General features: G+C 41.8%; 1 protein-coding gene and 1 pseudogene across 1 annotated transcript in view; both read left to right on the forward strand.

Annotated features, from left to right (window-relative positions):
* The first annotated feature begins 7,113 nt into the window (after positions 1-7,113).
* Positions 7,114-7,733, forward strand: LOC110126610 (platelet-activating factor acetylhydrolase IB subunit alpha1 pseudogene; annotated as a pseudogene).
* A 12,455-nt stretch (positions 7,734-20,188) lies between these two features.
* The window catches only part of SYBU (syntabulin), a 122,325-nt gene continuing 115,153 nt past the window's right edge, over positions 20,189-27,360 (forward strand). The window contains exon 1 of the mRNA XM_070477241.1: positions 20,189-20,366. The gene's annotated coding sequence lies outside the window, so the exon portion shown is untranslated. The remainder of the gene's footprint in view (positions 20,367-27,360) is intronic.

Genomic DNA, 27,360 nt, shown 5'->3' on the forward strand with positions numbered 1-27,360 from the left:
GGACTCCGGCAGGGGCCTTCTATTGCACCCAAGAAGTTGGTGATTATATCCTGGAAATATGACCTTGTGAAAGCCTGGCTGTTTTGTTGCTTAATAGAGTTCACAGAGAATGCTTGTCTCCAAAATGAGATTTCTCCCCTATTCACTGTGCGGCCTGGGCATCTTGACAGGATGAGCAGGGGGCCGTTTCTCCTAATCAAGGGAGGGGTGGGAACCCCTGGGGGCAGAAATTGTAAGCAATCAAGCTCAACTTTTGCAGGAAGAGCTCTTGCCTTCTGCTCAGATGCCAAATGGTCATAAAAGAAGGGATAAGGGAAGCTACTAGAATTTGGTGGAAATAGCATAAGTCAGACAGACCCATTTTTCTTAGCAATTATCCCATTTCTCTCTCTGAGGCTGTGAGAAATATTCCTTTGCTGCTTGAGCAACCTATCTATGTAGACTCTTCAGCTCTTTAAATTAAAATCTTTGTTGGTCATTCCAATTTCTCCCTCAGTTAGTTCAAAAATCTTACATATAGTTTAATCCAAAAACACAGACAAGGCTTTCTGAATTGTTGCACTGAATGAAGTGCTTTTCCTCTTGTTGCAGCTGGACTGGAAGACAATGGGAAGGACAACGGGGCAGGTGGAGGGGGGGGCAGGTAGTAAATGAAATAGTACAGCCCACGTGTGAGGGGGGCCTTTGGAAAATTCCAGTTCTGAGTTTGTAAACAGGGACAACAGTAAACAATCCGAAACACTAATGGTTTCTGGTTTAACATAATTTATTTTTTAAATGAAAAGGCAAATAGAAAAAAAAAGTACTCTAGGATTCCTTTACTATTTTCTCAGCTATGTATTTGTATGTGCTCATACATATAAATATAAATGCATTAAAAAGATCAGAAAATGATATTCTGATATTAATAATGACTACTTTTAGGATACAGTCAGCTGGGGTGGAATTAGAGGGAGGAGCGGAAACAGACTAACTTAATAATCCTGATTATAGTTCTTCCTTGCTTGAAATACTCCCGCAGGAGTATACTCTTGTATTACCTGTGAAAACTAATCAGTACTTTTAAAAGATGGAAAAAATGTGGTTCATCCACAACAGAATCTGGGTATGACTGTGAAATAGAATGCTGTATAGACTCAAGGATTCCCCTTTAACCAAGGGGAACTCTAAATTGAACATTCCCACCACGGAGGTTCTATCCACATAGAAAGTTTCTCGGAGGGTAAGTCAGAGATCCATACATGCTTAAAGACCACAGATCTTGGATATTTGTTTATCAAAATGAAAGTGTTAGTCACTCAGTCGTGTCTGACTCTGCAAACCCATGGACTATAGCCCACCAGGCTCCTCTGTCCATAGAATTCTCCAGGCAAGAATACTGGACTGGGTTGCCATTCCCTCCTCCAGGAGATCATCCCAATTCAGGAATTGAATTCAAGTCGCCTGCATTGCAGGCAGATTCTTTACGATCTGAGCCATAATCAAATAATATTTTCTCAGGAAGCTCCCCAAATATTCCCAAGACGATATTACAAGAGATCTTCCAGTGCCTTCTAACTCTGTTAGTTGCATGCCAACCCCACTGAACTATGAAAATTCAGGACAATTTTGATTGACAGACCTGGTGTGATTTCCCTGTTGTGGGTTATACACCCTGTGTATTAGAGATCTAAGAAAAGACTCATTTGAACCGTCGTGTTTCTTCATACCAAAACTTTGACAGTCTTCAGTGTGGGACCTAAATATTGAGCAGTTCAGGACATGTCCTGGGGGTTAACACAGCACATTTTCTAACATAAGACTAAAAAGCTGCCTAATGAATCTCCTAGAGCACTTGCAAACACAAGTTAAGAAACCAACTGAAAATATTGGCGATTGTGGGTTTTCAGCCTGAGAATTAAGCTCCAGATTTTAGTGCACCCTGGAGTCGGTAATGTCCTGCGGATATTTTTGTTTGTTACAGGCCTGTGTTATACTAGCGATGCAGTGTTGGGTGGCAAGAAAGACAGGAAACATTCCTAACTAAAGCCAGGCATCCAAGGTTCTCACATCATCCTCTCGTCAAAATCAAGGGGCAAATTCATACCATGCATGCCATGTGCAGCTTCTAGAACAGAGGGACAAATTGTCCCAAATGTTTAAAATCCTTTTAGCTGAATCCATTATATGAATATCTGACAATTGTGAACTAAGTCTCATTTAGCATGCTCGGATGCTCTCACTTAAGGCAATAATTACTGAAAAGAATGAGTTGTATAAACCTCTTTCCCAGCACGTTGGTTGACAGGACACCCCACTGGCTATAATGCAACCCTCAGGCAGAGCTTTTTATATTCAATGTTGAAAAATTATCCCTTGTAAATGGCAGATTGAGAATTTTCACTGTCAATCTTGCTTTCCACTCAGCTACATTTCCATTTCACAGAACATCTTGGATCTAACTCAGGGAGGTCCCTAAAAATATAGAGCAAGAATAAATCCAAAAAGCGGAACAAAGTCTGATGACAAGAACCTCTCTGCTAGATCAATGACAGGAAAATCTCCTTTCGGCGAAAATTCTTTCAAAGGGTGTCTTTCAAAACCCTAAGGTAATACCCTGCATCCAGGGCAAGAATATCAAGAGCAGCGGGGGTTGGGAGGATTTCACCTCCAGGACAAGAACTATGTTTGCACTACATCAGGGGTCACATTGCAGAAATACATAGAGTTTAAAGCTGCAAGATACTGTTACAAGTCTTCTAATCTGACCCACTGTGGATATTTCCATCCAAATGGAAATTCAAACTCCATGTGATTACTCTTCATAATGTGTCATTCACAGCCTCCTGAAAAGTGTCTTTAATGTTGGGCAGCTGTCACCCCATTTTCTTAATCATGAGCCACAACTTGAAGCCTTTTAATTTCTACCCATTTTCCCCTCCAGAACCAAATAACCCAGCTGATTTTGAGCTGTAGACTTCCCCGGCTAAGCTATATAATCACATTCTTTTTGCATACGTGCTCAGTCGTGTCCAACTCTTTGTGATCCCACGGGCTGTAGTCTCCCTGGCTCTTCTGATCATGGAATTTTTGAGGCAAGAATACTGGAGTGGGTTGCTATTTCCTTCTCCACGGGATCTTTCCGATCCAGGGATCAAACCTGCAACTCTGCATCTCCTGAATCAGCAGGTGGATTCCATAAAATCACACAACTCCCCCTTTAAAATGTTATAATTCATGGCATTGTTTGATGTGGAATAAGTTAAAAGCAATTTTAAATGACTTTCATTTTTATATATTATCAAATATTCTATTAGAAAGTTTATTATCCTCATGAATAACAAGTAAACATGTAAAAATAAATTTTTATTTTTCCTTGTTTATCAAATCCTATAAACTAGGTAGTTTACTCACATGAGAAAATGCATTTAAATTGTACTAGGTATATATACATGGTTTGGTGAAAGACTGAATCTTGAACTAAAGATTAAATTTTAAATACCTGTTTCAGTTAAGAAGCATGTTATTTAGGCACTTGGGATACAATGATGAAGAGTATGCAGAGTCAGTCCCCACCTCTGGGATTCTGATTCATTTTTTCAGGAATAAGTCTTTAGAGTTGTATTTTGTTAAATCCACTCAGGAGATTCAACTGCACACCAGACTGACACCACCAGTAGCTGGTAAGTGCAGGGTGTCTACACTGAATGAACTGCAGATTTAAATTATTCACGCAGCATATTTGCAATACCTATATCTGACAAGGAACCCATATCCAGAATATACAAAGAATTCTTACAGAAAATTTTAAATGAGACAAGCACAGTTAGAAAATTTGCAAAATCCCCCATGGACATAAAAGAGAATATCCAAGTAGCCAATAAAAAGGGTTGCCACTTCATTAGTCATCACAGGAATGCAATCTAAAGCACATTGTATTAACACCTCTTACCCGCCAGAATGGCCAAAATGAATAAGCCAGACAACACCAAGTCCTGTTCTAGAATGAAGAATAACTCAAATTTTCATCTGCTGTTGATGGAAACATACGTCTTCTTTGGAATACAGTTTGGCAGCATCAGACAGAGCTGACTGGATCTATGTCCTATAGCAATTCCTCTTCTGTGAGTATGTACCTTCCTCTGTGAGTACATATTTTCACCATAAAACACGTGGAATAATATTATGTACTATTTGCTATAGCCAAAAACTGCAAATAACTCAGTCCCTCAGCAGTAAAAAGGATAAATAAACTGAAGTATATTCATTTATGGAGATACTGTATAGCAATGAAAATGAGCAAACTATTACTGTATCCAAAAACATGAACAAATCTCACAATGTTGAGCAGATGTAAGACAGAAAAAGAGTATATTCTGTCATGGTTCAATTTTATGAAAATCAAAATCTAGCAAAACACATCTACAGTGTCAGAAGTCGAGACAGTGGTTAGCCCTGGGGGAGAAAGTGACTGGGGGAGGGCATAAGAGAGGTCTCTGCACTGTTGGTTAGATTTTGATTCTTTATTTGGGGGCTAATTACATGAGTTTGCTCATTTTTTTGGAAATTCACACTTAGGATCTTATATTTTTCTGAAGGCAGTCACAGTTCAAGAACATTTTTTGATGACTCCTGATAGTAAAAATAATAGCCCTGGGGGGAGGACTATAGCTATCAAGCTGCTTCATCTGTGACCAGGCGGGTAAGCTCAGTTCAGGAGGATACTGGGCCCAAGGTGCCTCTTCCAATTCCACTTTGCTCATAACAAAGTTGGTCCCATGAATCCCTGATTCCTATAGCTCTTCCTCAATTGCTTCAAAATCTGGAAAACTGATGTGCTTTTCATATGACCCTCAAATCCCAATACAAAGGCATTTTATTGTTTCAGAGTTTGTGTGTTACCAAAAACGTGGGAAATTCAGCATGATCACGGTATAGAGGAAACGACAGATCGTGAAGACAGAACTGAAGGGGCAAATGGAAGATGGATTGTGAAGGATATTTTACACCATAATAAAGAAGGTTTATTCTTTATGGTTGGCAGTAAGAAGACTATGGAAATCCATAAGCAAGGTAATGAGATAATTGGATTTCTTTTGAACTTATTCACTGGAGTAATAAAGCTATGGATTAAATAATAATTGTACCATTTATAAGGAAATTCAGTCAATGAGCTATGTTATGCCATATAGTACAATATTTAAGCATAAAGAAGACTTGGATTTAAATTCTTACTCTGCAATTAGTTATGCAACCTTGGTCCTCTCATGTTTAATCATCTTCTATGCAATAGTTCCTGGCTCAAAATGTTGACTTGAAGGCTAATTAAATGAGAAACTAGGTGCAAACAGGTAGCAATGGATAATAATGGCATTTGTTAGTCGTCAAACATTTGAGATATTCATTGTCACGTCCAATATATGATGTTTAGGATAATCATTAGTATGGCAATGCTGTTCAACTTCAACCTGTGCTGTCCATCAAAATGATTCATGAAGTTTCTGAAAATAAATCTGTCCAGGTCCCTTCTCAAGATTCTGATTCAGTGATTCTGTGGGGGCCCTAAGCATCTGCGTGTACTTTAGATTCCACAGATATTCCACAGATGCACAGACACAGTCACAAGAATACTTAATTAGTATGTGGGAGATTAAACACTACTTTCAGATCCCCTGGAGAAGGAAATGACAACCCACTCCAGTATTCTTGCCTGGAGAATCCCATGGACAGAGGAATCTGGCAGGCTACGGTCCATGGGGTTGCAGAGTTGGACACAACTGAGCGACTAACACACTTCAGATTCATTAGTGATATGTCTTGTATATATACCATAAATAACATAGAAGTTGGCTTAGAGTTCATGTCTCTGTACCTCAGCTTCCATAATCACAATGTGAAGAAATATGAATAGTAGTTTTGTTCAAAACAAATACCATGTCAGAGGCATACCTGTAGCTTAATATAATAACACATACATGTAAGACCAGGAAAGCTAAGGCGTGTTCAGAGGAAGGGATCCAGGTGAGGCGACGAAACAGCATCTATACAGGTTAGTCCATAATTCACACATACAAACGAGTCAGAGGTCAAGATGTTCCGGTCAGTTAGGAACCAAGAAGAAAAGGAGAAACTGGTGCCTGCCTGGAGGATCGGAGCCAACAGAAGGCGAGTGAGAGACAAGGAGGAATGGATGACCTGAAGATTCCCAAAGCTGGAAGTCAAGGTAGATGATCAGAAGCCGGGCGGTCAGCAGGAACCAGATGACTTACAAATAAGATGAGCAGAACAGATACCAGGTATGAGAAAAAGGAGAGCTGGCAGGAAGCCTCCTATATTCTTCCTGTTGCAGCAGGAACCAATCTAGACTTGAAGGTGAAAGCAAGTGAATGCATGAAAATAGAGGAGGCAAAGTTTATGGAAGCAGGAATAATACAAAATCTCTGATAAATAACACTAGACATCTACAAAGATGCAAAAACATGGAGAGATGCTATTAGCATTCAATACTACTAAAACAAATTTATATTCAAGAAGCTATGACACATGACAAAATATATCAGAGTAATGTGATTTAAAAAGAAAAATGGACCCCCACACTCTCCCAGGGTGAGCCAGCCGCCGCCCCAGAGTGACCCCCAGAGTGACCCGCCTGGGGCAGGAAGCGCCAGATGAGCCCACTGTGAGGCCGCCGTGGGGGAAGCGAGGGTTCCCAGTCCCACCTCCCCTCCTAAGTGAAGGAGCTGAGGCCCCAAGACTAGTGGAGAAAGGAACCCAGCCAGCAAGCAAGCTCACACAGCGTGCACCACGTGCGCCGGATGTCCCTGCCCCATCGTGAAAGTGAAAGTCGCTCAGTCATGTCCGACTCATTGCGACCCCATGGACTTCTCCAGGCCAGAATACTGGAGTGAGGAGCCTTTCCCTTCTCCAGGCGATCTTCCCAAAGCAGAGATCGAACACAGGTCTCCCTCATTGCAGGCGGATCCTTTACCAGCTGAGACACAAGGGAAGCCCAAGGATACTGGAATGGGCAGCCTATCCCTTCTGCAGCAGATCTTCCCGACCCAGGAATCAAACCGGGGCCTTCTGCATTGCAGGCGGATTCTTTACCAATTGAGCTCTCAAGGAAGCCGCACCATGGTAGCCGACAGCAAAGATGAGGAACCTGAAGTCTTCTTCATCCGGGACTCCTTGGTCCAGCTCACGGACCAGTGGGGCGATCTGGCGGGAGCTGTTTGCCGCTCTGCATGCACTTACCTTTGGCATTGGCGGTGGCAGCACGCAGCATGGACTGTGGTGTCGGGAGAACGGAACCGGGAGCTGGAACACCTCCGCCCCTAGACGGTGGTGGTCTGGGTGCGTACCAACAACCGCCGGCACACCTCAGAGCAGGTGACTGGCGGCATCAAGGCCATAGTGCAACTGGTGAACGCGGCGGCAGCCCCAGGCATGGGCTCATGGTGCTGGGCCTGCTTACTCGGGGCCAGCGCCCCAACCCACTTCAAGAGAAAAACCGACGGGTGACTGAGCCCGTACTGGGCAGCTCTGGTTGGCCACCTACGGGCTCACTTCCTGGATGCAGATCCTGGCTTGGTGCACCCAGATGGTACCATCAGCCACCGTGACACGTATGACTACCTGCACCTGAGCCTTCTGGGGTACACATCTGTGTGCCGGGCCCTGCACTCCTTGCTTCTGCATCGCTAGCCCAAGACCAGGGACAGGGTGGTGCCCCCCTGCTGGAATCCACTCCCTAAGCATCTGCTTTTCCTGCAACATTAAATTTTCATTTTTCAGTCCCACCCCCAAAAAATGGAGCACAGAGAGTAATTTCATTCATTCATTCAACCAAATAACAATAATTGAAAGTCTTCCATTGTCAAGTCTTGTGCTAAGCACTAGGTATATAAGGACAAAAACAGAGCCTTTGGGACTTCCCTGGTGGTCCAGCAGTTAAGAATCTGCCTGCAGGGGACACAGGTTCGATTCCTGGTCTGGGAAGATTCCACATGCTCTGGGGCAACTCAACCTGTGTGCTGCAGCTACTGAAGCCCATGCGCCCTGGAGCCTGTGCTCCGAAACAAGAGAAGCCACTGCACTGAGAAGGTGGAGCACATCAATTAGACTGTAGCCCAAAAGCAGCAACGAAGACTCAGCATGGCCAAAAATGAATAAATACAATTTTTTAAAATACAGTATTCAAGGATCTTACTATCTAGCAGGAGCAACGAAGATGGAGTTATGTGACATATTCAGTCCTATGACACAGTTAATATTAGAGTGTCAGGGAGGACTTCCCAGTGTGAAGCTTTGAAGAACTCACAGGCATTAGTTATATAACCCACTGTGAATGAACAGCATGTTCAAGAACAAGATGGCAAGGAGGGTGCGGCATGTTTGAGGACTTGGAAGTAATTCAATGTGGCTGCAACATATGCTGTGAGGTTAGGAGGAACGGAAAGTTGAGGCTGCAGAGATAGACAGGGGACCACTAATGAAAGACCATGTTAAAATGTTTGGATTTTCTCCAAAATAGAATTTTCTCTGACTTTGTCATTTTAAGTATCATATGCAAGGATCTTGCAGCAGAAAAAATGAAATGGAAAACCAAATAACATATGAATTCAGCCATGCAATTATCCATGTGTGGTCAAATAGGAATTCTAGTTAAAAATAAACTAGTTTAGACCCAGTCCTGAAAATATAAAGGAGCCTCTTTTGGGGGGAGTCAGATACAGCTGCAGTGCATACATCAAATTTGTTTCATCGCTTCAGGATTTGGTGTTGCAAAGTCATCTTAAGAAAGTCTACAGATATCACACTTAGGCCTCTAGACAAATCTAACTCTATTTGGCATTAATTTTTAAAAATAAGTACAGATTTTACAACATCTTTGAAAATGAAGGATGGGGAGAATAAAGAATCATTATATCAAACAAGAAGAATGTGTTGATTTAACAACAAAATGGTTAGAGGTCCGTGTTTTTTGACAGGCATACATTTTCAACTATCTTAGGATATGTCAGTTGAGGGGACAGTCCCAGTTAAGACTATAAGGAAATTATTTAGGAATTTTACCCTCTTTTTTAGCCACACATTCACTAATCAATTTTTTTTCTCTCTTATTCTTAGGATGCTGGGGTAAAAAATCTACAACTGCGTGGTTTGAAGACACCACAAATTTAAGATCTGCAGCTTCGGCAGGGCTCCATGCCCTGACCAGCATCTCTTAGTCCGCTCTTCTTCTTTCTCCCAGCACCTACGCTAAACATTCCCCTCTTTCCCAAGCCTTCCTGCTCACTTCCGGCAAATCGTCTTGTTCTTACCGGATGTAGGAACTGAGTGTGAGAGATTACATACACAGTTGACTAAAGATTGTGAGATCAGCAGATATCCAAGGAAAACTTCCACATTGAGGAATAACTGACAGGGATGACAAGGAGCCTTAGAGAAAGCTGAAAGGAGGAAAATTAGGAGGCAACCAGAAATTTTAGTGTTACAAAGCCCATACAAAGCCCACTTGATACTGAGAGATCAAATATGTTAAGTGTCAAAGGGTCCACTGAATGTGGCAATATAATGATCATGGTAAATAGTGACCTTATTTCAAATAATTTTAATGGAGCAATGAGAATAGAAATCAGATTCTAGTTGACTGAACAGAAAATGAGAGAGACAGGAAAAAGCAAGTACATAATCTTCTTTCAAGAAGTTTGTCTGTGGGAACTTCCCTGGTGGTCCAGTGGTTGGGAGCCTGACTGCCGATATGGGGGACATGGGTTCGATCCCTGGTCTGGCGGGATTCCACTTGCTGAGAAGCAGCTGAGCCTGTGTGCCTCAACTACTGAGCTGGTGCTCTAGAGCCCACCAGTCTGAAACCTAGAGCCCATGCTCCACAACAAGAGAAGCCACCACAATGAGATGCCCGTGCACCACAATGAAGAGTAGCCCCTTCTCACCACAACTAGAGAGAGCCCACACATAGCATTAAAGACCCAGTGCAGCCAAAAATAATACATATAAATAAATAAGTGTATGGTTTTTTTTAATGGCATTTCATCATGAAAAAAAAAGGTTGTCTATGAAACAGAAAGATGTCATGACTGATTTAAAAGGACAGAGGACTAAAGGAAGGTTTCACTGTGGATACGGCAATGGTGGTGAAGGTAAGCAGAGGTGATTAGGAGGTGGCAGAGGTGATGGTGAAGATGGTAGATGTGAAAAGGGTAGAGGGTAGCAGTCGTGGTGGTCTTGGAGATGATGAAAATGGTGGAGGTGGCAGAGGCAGCAAAGGTGGTGATGTAGATAGATGCTGAGGCAGTGGTGGTGGTGGTGTAAGTGATGATGGACGTGGGGATGGTGGTTTTAGTTAAGACGGTGATGGTTGTGGTAGCAGTGACAGTAGAAACGGAAACGGTAGTTTTAAATATAGAAAATTCTCGAGCATGTTTATCTACTAAGATGAAAGAACCAGTAGGAGAGAGAATAAAGAAAAAAGGATGGAGCTGGTCCCAAAGGATAAGACAAGGAGGTTAGAGCGCAGGTGGAGGAACTAAATTGCAACACCATCTTCCAGAGGTAAAATTCCCATAAGGAACTACCTGCGGATCTCCAAATGTGTCATAGATTTCCATGCCTCTCGGCCTCTGCACAGGTGCTATTCCTTTAGCCTAGAACACCCTTTCCCTCCCTCATCTTCTGCGTGTTACTTCTATTTTTTGTTTCCTTCAAAATGGAATTTCATATCTATCCCTTTCAGGAAGACTTTTCTAATCCCTTCCTCCAGTTTCATAGGATTCCAAATCTCTGGGCTTCCATAATATGTGGGAACTTTTCATACTATATTGTAATTGTTCTAGTTCCTGCTAGAATGTAAGATCCATGACAGCAGATATCATAGTTCATTAGATTTTCATTTATTAATTCAACTAAATTAATATACCACTACTACTAATAATAAAAATCATTGAGCACTGACCACATGCCAAACAATAGTGGGCAAATTTCAACCCATCTCCTGTTTTCATGAAAACAGTCATACCCAATCAGCTGCTTTCACACTCCATCAGCAAGTTGAGCAGTTGAAACAGAAACTGTATGATCCTCAAATCCTAGTGTTTTACAATCTGATCCAAAGTAGAAAAAGCTTGACAACCTCTGGTTTAATCAACAGGGATGTTAGACTGAATCAGCCTTGTCCCACGGGAGTCTGTACTTCAATTGGAGATACAGGCAATTATAGCATAATGTGGTAAGTATTTTAATAGTGGAAATGAAGTGTACTATGGGAGCACCTTGGAGAAACACTTATCTGAAGTTTGGGAGATCAGGGATTCTGCATATCTAACATCTAACACTAGTTAGCAAATTAATAGTGGACCAGTTTTTTGTTTTTTGTTTTGAAGGGAAGAAATCACTTAGGACATGAAATATTCAAGTAAGATACTAAGGGATATGGTTGAGACAGCATTCCAAAAGACTGCTGGAATTTGCACCTTAAGGGAACTAAATTAAGATCTCATTTAATTACTACATCCAGCTCACTACAAAGCTCAATTATCCAAGTCTTTCAGACTTGTATCCTGTTCCAAAGAGGTAAGATTCCAGCTAGGGTCTCCCCAACAATAAAACAGAAACTCTGGTTTAGCTACTGAGACTGAAACTTTAGTTATAACATTTGGTGAGACTTGGGAGACCTACATAAAATTTTTAGTCTTCTTTTGATTCCTTTCAGAAGATTTTATTGTGATTTTTCAAGGCCTAACCTAAAAACATGACCTTAATAGCCTCTTGGTCTCTCTTTATTTTACACACACACACACACACACACACACACACACACACACTCACTCACTCACTCACACTCCTATGTTATACTCAGTATTATCTCACATATGATACATATGATGCATACATCTATATATATATATATGTATACACTATATACATACAATATTACAATGTATGTATGTCTACATCCTTCTCTTATACAAGATAATCTCATATCTTTAAAAAATATGTTCATATTCAAATCTAATAGTACAAATTTTTATATAGACTTATCCTATATCAGAGAGGGCGAACAGGTTCTACGGAAGTACTACTGTGGCACTGTGCGGAGAAACTTGTAAGGTCACTTTTGAGCACATAAGAACTAGAGAACAACAATCCTTTAGCGATGTTGACCTTGGATGCCAGAGGTGAAATGTGAACATGGGTCAACTTATTTGCCATTCCTGTCCCTTAAGAATTTCAAACAGGAGCTTCCCTGGTGGCTCAGTGGTAAAGAATCCACCTGTAGGAGACACGGGTTCGATCCCTGGTCCAGGAAGATCCCACATGCCTCAGAGCAACTAAGCCCATGCACCACAGTTGAGCCTGTGCTCTAGGGCCTGGGAGCCACGTGGCACAGCCACTGAGCCCGTGTGTCCCAGAGCCCGTGCTCCACAACAAGGGAAGCCACCACGGAGTAACCTGAGCCCCGCAGCTAGAGAGTAGCCTCCACTCGCTGCAAGCAGAGAAAAGCTTGCGCAGCAATAAAGACCCAGCACACCCAAAAAACAACCAAATAACATTATAAAAAAAGAATTTCAAACATTCATAAATTTGTTAAAATGCAATCTTGCTCAAGCTTGCCACAGGGAAATGAGCAGTGGCTTGCTCCCCCAAGAACTGAGGCAGGTGAAAAAGTTCTTGTTGGGGACAACCTTGATGGAGAAGATAAGAATGATAACTTACATTTGCAAAGTACTTAATTGATTCCAAAGTGACTTCATGGATATTATCTCACTGAATCTCACAACTTCCTTTACTTTACAGATTTCAAAGCTGAAGTCAGTAGGGCTAAGCAGTGGTTCACTCATGGACATGTGGAAATTTTGACATATATTAAATGCAGGGAGTTTGACTTCCAGTTTTGATACTTTCAGGGACAAAGGGCACCATACTAGGTTATTGGTGTTACCCACTATTCTGAAGTTAAGAATGATTAGGTGTAACTACACATTATTTTACTCATTCATGTAATCAACATTCATCAAGTTCCTACTGTATGCAAGTCATTATCACAGAGATTATGAAAATTTATTTGAAATGTTGTCAAAAGATGGTTTGCAGAAACACATTATAGTATAAGGCAAGAACTTATTACAAGTGTTTGTTTAAATGGTCAATGGAGGAAAGTTACATGGCTCAAAATAGCCTGGAGTTAAAACTCCCCTTCAGGTCCTCCCCACCATTCTATGCAAAACAAAGAACTCTCTCACCCGAAGAAAAAAATGGACATTAAGGTTGATTATGCCCAGCTCCCAGCTGGTCCAGCCTCTGGTCTATCTCCAAAATTCCTTACCCCAGCCATTTAAGAGATAACTACTCCGAACAAACTTGGAAAAGAACAGGCCCCCTTAAGACAGTAACTTTCCACATACATGCCTATATGTACTTGCTCTTTTCTTGGATAAGCACAGCAGCTCGCTAATCTGACTGCTGCCCCTTCTCGCCTCATTAAAGGTGGTCTGTTCCTGTAAAGTGCCAATCTCCCTTCTTCTGAACCTTGCCTTCTCTAACTCTGTTACCTTACAGTCAATGTAATAAACATATAAATATCACCTCCCATGGGCACTGTTCTAGGTGCCAGAGACATAAATAAGAAGAAAAAAAAATCCCTAATGCTCAAAGGCATTTTTTTTCTTCATTTGCTGAATTCCCAGTCATTCTAATACTGCTTTGACTTCCATACACATCACCTGGGCAGTGTGTTACACCTGAGAATTTGAGTTATTTGCTTTAGGATAGGCTCCAGAAACCCAAAGTTTTAACAAGTCCCAAAATATCTCTGTGGCAGGTGGTATTGCTCTATGAGCTTCACCATGAAAAAGGCATCATTAACCCTCTCAAAAAATCATACTATTGTGTAAAATGCAGGACCCTGGCTTGCTGGTTTCCAGTCTGCTAGTCTCCAAAAAAATGAATACTGAGGGTGTTCTTCCATTCAGGCCTCTATGATCAGTGCCAATTTGAAATAGTCTGTACACTGAAAATATGACCTCCATAAACCTTAAAAATTTGGTGATGATGGTCTATATCTATACCTGTGTCTGTTCTAATATGTATCTATAAATATGTGTGTAAAACCATATGGTACAAAATACACAGTGCTTTCACATTTTTCAATACTTCTCGAATAATCTTTAAATATAATGCCTTGATCACACTCTTACGCTCACATATGCATAATCAACAATCTTGGGAACTGCTCTAATCCTTTCACACCTGTATCTTAAAAACTTGTTATTTTCCTACTTATTTTTCCTTTAACAATGACCTTGATAGCCTTATCTTACTGATTTACTTTGCATAAAATTTTTAAAGATAATCATTTTAATTTCATGTAAAATTAAAAAGGTCTCTTGCATGAAACCATGCACTGCACATAAATACTTACATCCTAGCAGACAACTGCATATTGCAACCATATGATGTAATGCCACAAAGCTGTTAAAATGATTGTGTAGCAGAATAATCAATAATAGATAAAATCACATAATGAGAGGGTAACAGGTAGGAAGGCCAGAGGTCCCCAAGCGGCAGGAGGAAATAAACTGCAAGTGGCAGACATTTTTTTTCCCTTCTCTGTTGGCTAAACCAGTTCTGCTAAGACTAGCCTTTTTTTCCTCTTCTCAAACCTTGGGCTGATAATGGCTCAACAAACCAGCATTCATTCCAATTGTTTTATGTTTGGGGATGACATATCTTGTGCCATTCTATCTCAAAAATGCATATTGTGGGAGAGGGGCCTGGTGAAACTCCCTCAGCCTTGAGGTGCCTCTCTTATCTGATTAGCAGCTTGCTAACAGACAAAAAGGATTTGCCTGCAATGCAGGAGCTACAGGAGACACAGGTTTGATCCATGGGTCAAGGAAGATCCCCTGGAGAAGGGCATGGCAACCCACTCCAGTATTCTTGCCTGAAGAATCCCAAGGACAGAGGAGCCTGCTGGGCTACAGTCCATGGGGTCGCAGAGTCAGACACGACTGAAGCAACTTTAGCACGCACGCACGCACAATTGACATAAAATGCCTTGCTAAAAACTAGCAAGAGGGCATTTTACTGTCCCCTTCTGGTGTCAGCTTTCCCTATCTCTGTTATACTTTAATAAAACTTTGCTACACCAAAAGCTCCAAGTACTCAAGCCTCGTCTTTGACCCCAGATTGAAATTCTCTCCTCCAGAGGTCACAACTCCCAGAGTGACACATGGCCGCAGCAGTAACCTTTCAAAATGAAGTTCTGTGGAAAAATCAAGTTGCAAAGCTTTAACAAAAATTGCATAATTAGGGAATTCCTTGGAAATGGCAACCACTCCAGTACTCTAGCCTAGAAAATTCCATGGGTGGAGGAGACTGGTAGGCTACAGTCCATTGGATCGCAAAGAGTCGGACATGACTGAGCAACTTCACTGGACTGGTGGCTTCCCGTGGCTAAGATTCTGCATTCCCACTGCAGGGGACATTGAGTCCGATCCTTTATCTCATCAAAGAACTGAGATCCCACAGGTCTCGTGATAAGGTCAAAAAACAAAAAAGCCACAAACCATATAACATACAGATGTAAACATATATAATACAGACGTTCATTAAAAATGTAGTAAAGTTTATAATAATAGTCACCTCAGAGAATGGGATACAAGTGATTTAAATTTTTCTGGGTTTTTTTTTTTTTTTTGCACTTATGGATTTTCTAAATTTTCTGTAGTATATTTGCGATCAGAAAAAGGTACTATTTAAGAAGACAGTATATTCAATAGTTTTATTTTATTTTAAAAGTTACATAAGATGAATATTCACGTGAACGTTATTTTTTTTTCCATTTATTTTTATTAGTTGGAGGCTAATTACTTTACATCATTACAGTAGTTTTTGTCATACATTGAAATGAATTAGCCATGGATTTACATGTATTCCCCATCCCGGTCCCCCCTCCCACCTCCCTCTCCACCCGCGTGAATGTTATTTATCTTTGAGTGAGAAATAACAAATGATTTTTTTTTCTCCTTGGTGATTTTCTGTATTTTTAACTTTTCTATAATATGCTTGTATATTTTTACTGTAAAGAATAAAATAAAAAAGAAAGAATAAAATAAAAAAGAATTACAAGGAAAATCCAGCATTGGACTAACAAATTATTCTCCAAAGGTAGAACATTAAAACATTGGGTATTTGGGGGCAATAAGAGCTTTTAGGGCACACATAGACTTCATTTGAGTATCTGAAGTCAGTAATCTCTGGCCTCACTATTTCTTCCTCTAAATTAAAAGAATTTTTTATCTAAGAGCAAATTCCTTTGGGAAAGATATAGTAATTGCTCCCAGAGTACTAAGTAAAGATTATTGTGAAAGCAATAAAAAATAAATTTTCTAAAACACAAAAATTAAAAGACACACAAAAATAGGCTCCCAAGATAATTTTGATAAGAAAATCTAAATTGAATAGTGGCTTTACAGAACTAAAATATAGAATTATGAAGCCACTGTCAAATCTAAGTTCAACTGGGAAGTTGGGGGTATTTGGACACATCATGCATTAATGAAAACCCATTTCTTCAAACAGGCCACTAGGCCCTTCTCACTGCAAAGGTTGTTGAATGGATTTGAGGCACACATTTGGGCCTTAATAAAAGTAATAACGTTCGATCTCTGGGTTGGGAAGATCCCCTGAAGAAGGGAAATGCTACCCATGCCAGTATCTGGCCTGGAGAATTCCAAGGACTGTATAAGTTCCTGGGGTCGCAAAGAGTTGGACACGACTGAGTGATTTCACTGTCGTTTTCAGGTGGCTCTAGCGGTAAAGAACCCGCCTGCCAACGCAGGAGATGTAAGAGATGTGGTTCGGAAGTTCCCCTGGAGAAGGGATAGGCTCCCCACTCCAGTATTCTTGGGCTTCCCTGGTGGCTCAGATGGTAAAGAATCCTCCTGCAATGCGGGAGACCTGGGTTTACTCCCTGGGTTGGGAAGATCCCCTGGAGACAGGCATGGCAACCCATTCCATTATTCTTGCCTGGAGAATCCCACGGACAGAGGAGCCTGCTGGGTTACAGTCCATGGGGTCGCAAAAAGTCGGACATGATTAGAAGTGACTTAGCACAGCACACAGCAAAAGGAATAACAGTGTGGTCATGAGGACCTTCATATTAAACGGTCAGCCATGACTGAAGCCTCAAATTTGAGAAGAGGTTCCCTATCCCCTTTGACAAGACACTGTTGCTATGGTGATGGTTTGCTGGCCTATGGCTGAGCGTCTTCAGATGGCTTTAGCTTGTGGGGACAAGCTAAGACATGTTGGAACCACTCTCCTCACACAGCAACCTGACTAAAGAAAACCCTTTACATTTAAGAACAAATTATCCATTTTTTTACAAAAAAAAACCTCTGTGGCTTGGAAGTTGTCTATGTGATGAAAACTCTCAAATGTTTACCTCCAACCTCTAACCTTCAGACTTCCACTCCATTAGCACCATTTAGATGCCTGATTATTATTTAACATTTCACATGACCAAAACAGGAACTAACCATTTCTTTCCATTCTCATCCCAACCATCACAGTCACATCTTGACCTATCAAAGAAAATTATATCCCTATTCACTCAGTTATTCAGATCAAAAACCTTGGCATCCTCACCACATTGTCTATTTTAACTTCTCTAAAACAATTAGCACCTGACTGATTTGTTTGTTTATACAAACTAATTTTTTTATCTGACCCCATTTGCTGTGCTGTGCTTAGTCGCTCAGTACCACTCTTTGGGACTCCACGGACTGTAATCCAGCAGGCTCCTCTGTCCACGGGATTCTCCAGGCAAGAATACTGGAGTGGGTTGCCATGCCCTCCTCCAGGGGATCTTCCCAACCCAGGGAGTGAATCCAGGTCTCCCTCATTGCAGGAGAATTCAGTCTGAGCCACCAGGGAAACCCAAGAATACTGAAGTGGGTAGCCTATCCCTTCTTCAGGGGCTTTTCCTGACCTAGGAATTGAATCAGGGTCTCATGCATCGCAGGTGGATTCTTTACCAGCTGAGCTACCCAGTAAGCCCCTGACTCCATTAGAATATCAGATTTTGCACAGTAGAAATGAAAACTATTTCATTCACCGACACACTTCTAGCACCTAAAACAGTGCCTGATATACAGTAGGTACTCAAAGAAAAGTTAGTCACTGATCCTGTCTCGTCCTATGGTATCAGATTCTTATTTTAGAATTTTCAACAATATTCTGAAGAATGTGATGTGGTTGTAGACTACTTACTTCCCCTGGGCATTTGTTTCTTCATTTATAAGATGAAGGATATTAAATAACCTGCACATTTCCATTTATGCTAAAACTTCATAACTGTGATTCAAGCTTACATGAATTATAAACTAATCCTCTTCCACTCAATTCACTATTGATTTCCACTTAGCTCCTTCTTGCTGTCATAAATAAGACTATACGTAGTCATAGTTCTCAAAGCACTTTTGTTTCCACTATTTCCTTTGACACCTCAGATTCGTGGAGCTATACTTACTACTTATGTTTAACCAGTGAAGAAGTACAGGCTCGGAGATGGTATACATGTTGTTCAAACTCACCATGCATCTCCTCTCACCAAACCAATCTGTTGTGAATAAAAGTTGCTGGCTTGGCTAAGACTTTAAACATTCTATAGTCACACTGTAGACCTAGGAATTCTAATAAATAATTTTTCTTCAAAATATTTTAAATAAATATTCATCAGCATGTATGTGGTTTAAGGGAATCTAATACAGGTTTCCAATCTTCCCAAGGATTTTGATTAGGCTTTCTATAAGAAAATAGAAAGTTACTGGTATGTTTAAGTTGAGTGACAAAAGCTGAGCAGACCCACTCCCTGTTTACCTTGCCATAGCATCTAATATTCTCCCATTTGACTATTTCTTTGAATAAAGGCATTGCCTCCAGAAAGTCCCAGCAGTGAATAGGAACAAAGAATAACCAGAAATACTTGGGTCCAAATCCTCACTCCACCATTTACTAGTGTGTTGTTATTGTAAACAAGTCATGGACTTTCTTTTCTTCATCAGTAAAGAATGACAGCTTAAGGAAAATGAACAATTACATGAGATGACATAAACTGGTGTCTGGCACATAATATACATAGCGAAAGTGAGTTCCTGCCTGTCCTGGTAACTTAGAGGAGTAACAGCAACCTAATCAAACTTTAACAAACATGCCTTAAGGAAATGGAAAGAGGAAAAGGAAAAACAAATTAAGTCTGGAATGTGGTACTGAGTAAATGCTGCTCAATTAATAAATAAATTATAATCAAGTTCTAGCTCTATATATTTAAGGCAGTGAAGAACTGAACTTCAAATATTCTTAGCACAAGACAATTACAGTTTATCTCCATAAAAGAAAAGCTGGCATTTCTTTGCAATCACTTTAACTGAATATGTTTTTCTTTAATTTTGGGTTCCTGAAAGGACCATGTGGCTTCTCTGCATCATTTGAAACTTCCCAACTTGTGAGCTGGTTATTTAACATTATTCTCAAGTCTAGAGAAGCCAAACAAGAATTTTCTTTAGTTTCGCGCCTGCCTGGATGCTCGCACTGGTCTCTATTTAAATCTAGAATCTAGGAAGAAACAAGTAGGTAAGGGAGAAAGACTTTTTTTTTTTAACCCAAGAACTGAGGAAGCATGATTGACACATCTCAAAGGCTGGAGTTGGCGATATTTTAAAGTCCTTTCCATCTCCACGATTCTATAAACCTCCAGGGGGTTTCTTCTAAAATGAATTCTACAACACTTTCCATAATTACACTGCATTCTTGCAACATGTCCAGGGAAGTGTGAGTTCAGGGGTTTGTGCTTTGATGTTGATCTAAAGGTATTTATTGTATTCTTTGGATCCCCAAGGAATGAAGCCACTTTACCCTGGGGGCCCATCTGCCTCTGCCTAAAGATGTAACCAGTTCCATGGTGAAGATCTTTAGTAGAGCTGAACGTTCTTCATGGGGCTGCACAGGCCTCTTAGAACGTCGTGGGGAAGAGTACCTTCCCACCAGTCGCTGCCAAGACCCACCTTCCCAGGAAAGCAGGTAGTGGGGCTGATGGACTAGTTTTGCATTTGGACCAACCCACGAATTGGAACGGCTTTCTTCCCTGTGCCGACATTTCCTTCCGCCTTACCTAAAATCAGTGCGAATTTTATCTCTATTGCACTGCTGCCGCTGGGGTATTTTACTTGGTTTTTAAAGCCCAATCGCTATTATCTCCTGAGAGGTAGAAAGTGATTGACCACGTTTATTCTCGGGGTCAGGAAATTCGGACACTGACACCTTGTTTAGACGAGGCGCCCAAGGTCAACAAGGAGAGGCTGCAGGTAAGTCTTGGCCCTGAATTTGGGCAGTGTTTCCTTAGCTGCTTCACATAGGCTGCGGTCGCGAGAGGAAATTTTCCCCGGTAGAGGCCGTCCTCAAGGGCACCTCAGGGCCACGCCGCGGGGTTCAAGGGTTTGCATCTCCCGCGCGGGGACCGGGTATTGCTTCTCCCGGTGAGTGAAGAGCGCGAGGCGGACTCCAGCCTCAGTGACCCCGGGCATCCGCACGCGCGCGAGAAGGAGGTCGCGCAGCGCACACCTTCCCGCCCTTGGCCCGGCCTCCCTCCGCGGGCGGGAAGCCGCAGCCTCCGCAGTGCACCGCCCCGGCGGCTTCGGGAAACGAGCCTGCGGCGAAGGCGGCTGCGGGCCTGGGCGACCGAGCCCGAGCCTGCGGTCGGCCGTCCCCGGAGCAGGAGCCCGCCGCCGCGCCCCGCCTACTGGTCCCCGGCCCGCTGGCTCCCGCCCTTCTCCCCACGCGGTTCGCTGCCCGGCGGCTGCAGGGGCCAAGGGGCCGCCGCCCGGATCCCAGCGCGCGGGCGGAGAAGGCACCACGTGTCCGGCCCGGGCAGGCGCGGGCGGAGCGGGCAGTGCCCGGCTCCCAGAGCCCGAGCGCACACCCGCGGCGGCGCCGGGTCCCGTCCGCACCCGACGCCGGCCCAGCCGCGCCCCGGTCTCCCGGGCGCGTGCGGATGCCTCCTCCTGGACGGCGCAATGGGGCCTTTCTGGGAGAGAAAGGGTAAGAATGGACACCTGTGAGGGCTTTGCGAGCAGTGCCCACCGGCGCCGGAGGGCGACGGATGCTCTGTGGTCCAGAGAGGGCGGAGATGGATGCTCGGGCCCCGGGCGCCACCCCTTCCAGTGATGGGGGCGGGGCGGGGGTGGTATCCAGGGTGCTCGGGCACCCGCAGAGAAGGTGGTGGAAAATGGGAACTTTCGGCAGAGGAAGGCAGCTGGGACAGTGTCCCTGTTTGGTTGGTTTTTGAGATGATTGAGCTGGACAAGATTCTTGTTGAAACAGGAGAGGCTGACCAGGCCGTCGGTGGGCGGGGGGGGGGGGGGGTTGTTCCTTTAGTAATTATTGGCGGAAGTGGGGCTTGGAAAGTGTGCCTTTTGATAAAGAAGGTTCAGTAAAGAATTGATGGTATCCAGAAGGAAAGCCTCAGGCGATCTCTCCAGCGGCACGGGTGGGTGCAGAGTCCCCAGAGCACACTTGTCAAGTTTCTCCTCCCTTAGGCATTTTTCACCAGATTATTTGGTGAGGAGGGAGGACATTTTTCATCAGTGTGTTAGAAAGGCTCAGTTGATGAGCTCAAAAACATCCTCATACTGGATGGCATCTTCTTGCTGGGTGAATTTAAAATAGGAGTGAATTGTAGAGAGCTGGAAGGTTGAATTGGTGCGTGGGAGAAGATTTTTAAAGCTTTAAGTGGAAGAAGCCACTTGGTGTAAACCGCTTTCCTCTTGTCTTTCTCTGGTTCTCCAGTGTTAAGCAAGTAGTGACATCAGGGAAAGCGGGAAAGTCCACTGCTAGGTTCCTGGAAGGTTCTATGGTTCTGACCCCAGACCCTGAGCAGCAGAAGCAAAGAGCAGTTTCAGGGTCCTGAGTCTTGCTTCTCAGAAAAGAGCCAAATTTGAACCCCGCAGTTCAAAATTTTCAGCTTTAAGTGTCTGCTGCCGCACTTGGCTGGGCATATATTAGAGATGTTTGCTTCTTCTTCTTCTTCTTCAAAAGATGTTTTAGAGGCAAGGAAGTCAGGTTATCACAGTGCCAAGTTTTCTCCACTTGTGCTTTTGGAAGAGCAGCAACATTTGTCCCCTTGAGAGATGGGGGAAATCGTGTTTTTTACTTGCTTCAGACTTTAGAGCAGCAGTGTATTATCATAATGCAACATTTGGTTTCCTAATTTATGTGACAATGACACTATTTTAATGAAAAATACATTTATAACACACCGTTCGATCCTTGTTGATCTCCACATATTTAAATCAAATTTTATTAACTTGATTTGCATGCAGTAGTCTTTAAAATGGTATTATAATTGAGTTCAGGTAATTATATGGGTACTTAAATGCTGGTGTCCTAAAAAATAGTTCAGATCTTCACTTATATAGATGAGCTGCTGAGTCTGGCAGAGAGTAAGTAAGTAGTCCAAGAATATGAATTAGTCAATGGCAAACTTAGAACCAGCCATCTCCTAACACCCAGTCCTGTGGTTTTCTCACATTTTAGTAAAAGTGTGTAAGAGATAAGCTTAAAAGAGTAATCTTACAATTGGCCTGATGGGCAGCACTTAGAGATGGGGGTGAAAGGGTCTGTGACTATAACTAGGTAGCATGAAGGAAATCTTTGTCATGATGGAAAGGTTATGTATCTTGATTGTGATGATGGTTATATAACCATGGTATTATATGTGTGTGTGTGTGTGTGTGTGTATGGTGTATATATATATATATATATGTACATAGATATATACATGACTGAGTGACTAACACTTTCACTTTCATGTCCATGACATGTCTTTGGGACACACGAAGCTCCTCTGTCTGTGGAATTCTTCAGACAAGAATACTGGAGTCAGTAGCCATTCCCTTCTCTGGGGGAATCTTCCCAACCCTGGGATCAAACCTGGGTCTCCTGCATTGCAAGCAGATTCTTTTTTCTCTGAGCCACCAGGGAAGCCTATATATATGACTCTTTATCCCTTATATATATAAGATAAAGTGTCATAGAGCTATGAACACACATTGCACTAACTCAGTCTCCTACTTTTGATATTGTACTGTACTATGTAAGATAGACTCACTCGGGGAAACTGGACAAAAGGCATATAGGAATTCTCTGTACTATCTTTACTACATCCCATGAACCTATCATTATTTCAAAATAAAAGCATTTTTAAAAAGTCATTTTGTAAGTATATCAAATTCCAAAGCATGTTTCTCCATGGGATAAGGCATTATTTCCAGAATCTCAGTTACTCTGGTGTCCTTGACAATGTTTATTATTTCTAAATACAAATTGTAATTCTCTTAATACTATCATTTAAATTGACACACTTTTTTTTTCACTTGAGCCTTCATCTAAGGAGTAATATCCATGTAATATCAGGTTGAGGTGTTATGTTACATGTTCCAAAATTTGTAAAAATAGAAATATAACTTTATTTTATTTAGAAATATAACTTTAAAGAGACTTATCCACCTAAATCACCACCACCCTGGGAATGCTGTGTAATGTTAAGGCTTTGAGAAGTGTTCCAGGGAGTGGTGAGGGAGGCAAGCCCAGCTCTGCAGAACAGCTCAGGATCAGTGCTGCAGAGACAGAGAGAACTAGGTCGCCTCACATCCATTTGAGACATGGCCTCTCATTCCTTCTGGAAAAAGACAATTGTCATTAAGCTTTTTAAATTATAAAATATTCCTAAAATAACTTCAAGTCTTTACCAGAGTGGAGCATCTCAGCAAGAATATAGCAGTTAGAAGCTATATTTGGTTTTTATTTCTATAATTTATGATAATAATTATTCAAGTTGTCTCCCAGGCTTAATCACCAAGTCATCAGTATATGGGATTTTTCTGTCTCTCTTTTCAGATCATGTTAACTCATTTTGCTTAAACTGTGTGGCCTTTGGTTTGCTATAGAGCTCTCTTTGAAAATAACCCATGGATGAGAAAACCTTGGCGTACTCAAAGTGAATTTTTAAAAATGGTGTGAAAAAAGATAGGTACTTAAGTGTGGAAGAATCCTAACAGTATTATTAAAATGCATTCCTAAAAAAATGCTTTTAAGGAACTTTAACTCATTGTGCCTTTGCTAATTCTAAAATGAACTTTGTGCTAAGTCACTTCAGTTGTATCTGACTCCTTCCAACCCCATGGATTTTAGCCAGCCAGCCTCCTCTGTCCATGGGATTTTCCAGGCAAGAGTACTGAAGTGGGTTGCCATGCCCTTCTCCAAAATGAGCTTTGGTGATCATAAAACTTCAGTGAGAATGTTCACTCATCAGGAAGGAAAAAAAAAATAGCATTTTCTCTTAACAAAAGCATTCTTCAGGGCCATGATTTTTTAATTTAAATAATCTATCTTCAAACATTAAAATGATCTATTGCCTTGTTCTTAACTTTGCTTCTCAAGAAACATAAGCATATCTCTTGGACAACTTAAAAAAATCTTCCTGAACCTTCCAGCCAACAACTTCCAGATTTGAGAGGAAGGAATATTGATTTTTCGACTGTGACTGAATCAACATAAGGAGAAATAAACTTAGTCGTATCCTAACTCCCCCAGTTATTTCTGACCCTTTGTTTTTTTAAATTTTTAATTACCTACAAAATCAGATGGGATTATTTTGAATACATGGCAATTTTTCAAAATCATTTTTCTTACCCCTCCACCAATATGGATAGAAAAGCCAGAAATTGTATTAGACCAGATTCATTCATAGGTGTATACTAGACTTCACCATGCTTGCCGCCTCATTTTAGAATTAGCTTGCCACAGCGTTCAGTTCAGTTCAGTTCAGTTGCTCAGTCGTCTCTGACTCTTTGCGACTCCATGAATCGCAGCACGCCAGGCCTCCCTGTCCATCACCAGCTCCCGGAGTTTACTCAAATTCATGTCCATCGAGTCAGTGATGCCATCCAGCCATCTCATTCTCTGTCACCCCCTTCTCCTCCTGCCCCCAATCCCTCCCAGCATCAGGGTCTTTTCCAGTGAGTCAGCTCTTCCCATGAGGTGGCCAAAGTACTGGAGTTTCAGCTTCAGCATCAGTCCTTCCAGTGAACACCCAGGACTGATCTCCTTTAGGATGGACTGGTTGGATCTCCTTGCAGTCCAAGGGACTCTCAAAAGTCTTCTCCAACACCACAGTTCAAAAGCATCAATTTTTCGATGCTCAGCTTTCTTCACAGTCCAACTCTCACATCCATACATGACCATTGGAAAAACCATAGCCTTGACCAGATGGACCTTTGTTGGCAAAGTAATGTCTCTGCTTTTTAATATGCTGTCTAGGTTGGTCATAACTTTCCTTCCAAGGAGTAAGCGTCTTTTAATTTCATGGTTGCAGTCACCATCTGCAGTGATTTTGGAGCCCAAAAAAATAAAGTCTGACACTGTTTCCAGTGTCTCCACATCTATTTCCCATGAGGTGAAGGGACCAGATGCCATGATATTAGTTTTCTGAATGTTGAGCTTAAGCCAACTTTTTCACTCTCCTCTTTCACTTTCATCAAGAGGCTTTTTAGTTCCTCTTCACTTTCTGCCATAAGGGTGGTGTCATCTGCATATCTGAGGTTATTGGTATTTCTTCCAGCAATCTTGATTCCAGCGTGTGCTTCTTCCAGCCCAGCGTTTCTCATGATGTACTCTGCATATAAGTTAAATAATCAAGGTGACAATATACAGCCTTGACATACTCCTTTTCCTATTTGGAACCAGTCTGTTGTTCTATGCCCAGTTCCAACAGTTGCTTCCTGACCTGCATACAGGTTTCTCAAGAGCCGGGTCAGGTGGTCTGGTATTCCCATCTCTTTCAGAATTTTCCACAGTTTATTGTGATCCACAAAGTTGAAGTCTTTGGCGTAGTCAATAAAACAGACATAGATGTTTTTCTGGAACTCTCTTGCTTTTTCGATGATCCAGTGGATATTGGCAATTTGATGTCTGGTTCCTCTGCCTTTTCTAAAACCAGCTTGAACATCTGGAAGTTCTCGGTTCATGTATTGCTGAAGCCTGGCTTGGAGAATTTTGAGCATTACTTTACTAGCGTGTGAGATGAGTGCAATTGTGTGGTAGTTTGAGTATTCTTTCGAATTGCCTTTCTTAGGGATTGTCACAGCGTGATGGGATTTAAAAACAAAGATGAGGTGTTTCTCTTTCTATACTGATGTTGGAACAACCCCTGCCACGTGTCTGATGATTTCATCCTCATCTCTAATTTCTTTAGTTTGTGGAAAGTTGATCAAAGATAAGGCAGCATATCTGGCTTATTTGAATACCAAAGTATTCAAAATGTTGATCTATGTGGAGTGTGATCATATCCCAACCTATACTCATTGATTCTATATCATACCTAGTTCAGTATTTTACCCTAGCAGCATGGCAGGCGCACAATAAATATTTTAAAAAGAAAATTTAAAAGAATAATTAAAACTGTTAGCTAACAACACCCATGTGTCACAGTGTAATGTGTTTTTCACTGAGAATTTCATGTCCTACACTGAATGCTGAGCAAAACTTCAGAATGCATTTAGCACACAAAAATACGCATTTATAAAGTGCCCCTATGACAATGTCCAAATAGGATAAATACAGTGTGTATACTCCATAAGAGCAAAGATTTTTGTTCCTATTGCACTCCCAGCACCTAGAACAGTACTTGGCAATAGCATGTTTCTAATAAATGTCCTCAAATGAATGAGTAAATGATAGAAGACATGTATATATAACATAAGTGTATTCACATTTTTGAAAATATATTAACATTAATTTCAAAATTCAGCTCCAGGTTATTTCCCCATATGGTCTTTTGAATTGCCAGATTGTGGTTAAAGTGAGTACTTCTAGTGTAAGGGCTGCCCATGCCTTCATTGGAATTTTCCTTATATTGAGATAAAATTTGAACTCATCTAATTGTAATGTCTGACTGTCACCTAGCCAGAAATTCTCAGCAGTGATATGTGAAACCTTGCCAGAGGCCTCACCCAAGGTCACATGTCCCAAGCTGGCACCCAGTGGGTCAGATTCATTCTACAATTGTATTTTGTTTTGTTTTAAAATCAGGAATGTGTGTGTATGTGCTCAGTTATGTCTGACTCTTTGCGACCCCATAGGCTGTAGCCCGCTAGGCTCTACTGATCATGGAATTTTCCAGGCAAGAATACTGGAGTGGGTTGCCAGCTCCTTCTCCTGGGAATCTTCTGACCCAGGGAGCAAACCTGAGTCTCCTGTGTCTCCTGCATTGGCAGGCGGATTCTTTACCACTGAGCCGCCTTC

The sequence above is a fragment of the Odocoileus virginianus genome, chromosome 15 (genome assembly GCF_023699985.2).
Source record: "Odocoileus virginianus isolate 20LAN1187 ecotype Illinois chromosome 15, Ovbor_1.2, whole genome shotgun sequence".
In the NCBI taxonomy this organism is placed as follows: Eukaryota; Metazoa; Chordata; class Mammalia; order Artiodactyla; family Cervidae; genus Odocoileus; species Odocoileus virginianus.